The sequence below is a fragment of the Cynara cardunculus genome, assembly GCF_001531365.2.
Source record: "Cynara cardunculus var. scolymus isolate 2C chromosome LG 15, CcrdV1, whole genome shotgun sequence".
NCBI classification, from domain to species: domain Eukaryota; kingdom Viridiplantae; phylum Streptophyta; class Magnoliopsida; order Asterales; family Asteraceae; genus Cynara; species Cynara cardunculus.
In genome coordinates this window covers 11669816-11671858 of record NC_037542.1, presented here as the reverse complement: position 1 = coordinate 11671858, position 2043 = coordinate 11669816, and positions in this window count along the sequence as shown.

Below are 2043 nucleotides of genomic sequence, written 5' to 3'. Positions count from 1 at the left end.
CTGAAAGTGTCCGTCGCAAATCCGTCGCTGATCCGTCGCTGATAGCATTACCTATGACTGTTTGACCGACGGAGTATTAGCGTCGGATCAGCGACGGAAAGCCCTTTCAGAGACTTATCAGCGAGGTAATTTTCCCTCGCTGATACCCAGCATTTTTGTAGTGATATGTCAAAGTTCAAATTTATAAATTTTAGGGAGTTAAAAGTGTGTTCATATATAATATATAATATAGAAAAGATTAAATTTTGAAAACTAAAAGCGACAAATTAGCTGACCCCAAGTCCCTTTCATAGATCCAACCTTTGGGGCACGATCATGCCAAAGTAAACGAAATATACAACTGGCGCGACATTGTGGCTTAAAGGGACACAGTTGTGCCATGTGCTAAACGCAACTCTCCTGTATTTTAGGATCTTATTGACCAGGGTAAGTGGTGACTCTTGCACTGTGATCATAAGGATCGCAAAGAAGTTTCTATTATAGTTGGATTGGAGAAGCGATTTATTTCAATCACAAATTCAAAGAGAAAAATCGGTAGAGAATTGCTTTGATAGTTTCATTTGAGAGTTCTGATTGACATAGTGATGATTTAGTTTTTGGAGATCCGCTATTTGGTTTCTCTTTTATGGGATCAATAAAATCTTTTTTTTCTTTGGTTTTTTCTTATATATATCGTAATTATCTCGGTTGTTCGATGCAAATTTGTTTCACATTGTTAATGTGTTTGTTGATAAAGATGACATTTCCCCGTTTGCTATATTTTGCGTAACATTTGATTAGTTGCGAAGTGATTTAAACCTACCAAACTAAACACTGCATTACTATTGTAGCATGTTTTTGACATGTTCTCAAATTTATTAGGATTGAACATTTTAAGCTAAATGTAGACCAGATGCCCAGACACTTGCATGTGATACTTCCATAATCCATGCACCAGTCGCCAAGGCATAACCGATATTCTTCTAAGTCAACATTTCTTTAAATACGCTACAGGAAAAGGACTTCGATCTGTTTGTATGTGTGTTTATATCATTCTTCCATAAAAAAAATACATATTTTGTATTTTATTTTTTTTAATATTACACGCATATATATGGGTGTAGAGATTTGTTAGAGATATGGCTGCAATATAAATATGTATAAACATATATATATATATATATACATAAATACAGAGACATATATGGTTGCATAATTATACTTGTGCAAATTTGTATTTTAGAAATTTGCAATTTATTAATCACCCAGTTTCACGCTCTCTCTTGAAACTGATATGATGGCATTCAATTGTGTTAAGTCTGATTTTTCATTTGATATGGTCCGGTTGGTCAGGAAACCTAGTTTATTTACTCCAGAGTTTCTTTTATGGAGAGAGAGACTTGGGATTACGTGTCTGTTTTTCTAAGACCCATAGGACCATTTTTTTATACTTGAAACTTCACAGTAAAACACTGTGATCAGTGTTTTTGCTGTGAAGGTTCAAACTTCTTTTATCTTAACAATGTTTTATTATGAAATTTCAAGTGTAAAAAAATGGTGTCACAGGTCTCACTTTCAAGCACGTGATCCCAACCTTATATATATAAAAGACGTCAAAACATGAATGCTAACGTGATGGATCATGCAAAATTAAATAAGAAGCAGATTTTGGTAGTCCAAGCACATCTATTATTAGAGGTACTGCAGTGAACTGAGAACATGTTAGGTGCTCAGCAACACATATAATGGCAGCAGTTAATAACTTCATCTTCTTCCGTGAAGAATTGAGACCCTACTCTACCTAGGCCCCGGCTAACCAAATTAACTAATATTCTTTTTCTTTTTCTTTTTTCTTCGAATTGAACACCAACATTTTTATTTTCTATTTTCTTCAATATATACAAAAAAAACTTCACTTTTTTATATAAATCTTCTGATTGTTGTTATAAAAATCAACTGCTTTAACCATATATATATATATATATATATACATACACACACATGCAAAATAGTATGAATAATCAAAAGGCCTTTGGCCTAGCGGTATCGTAGCTTTTGACCTTC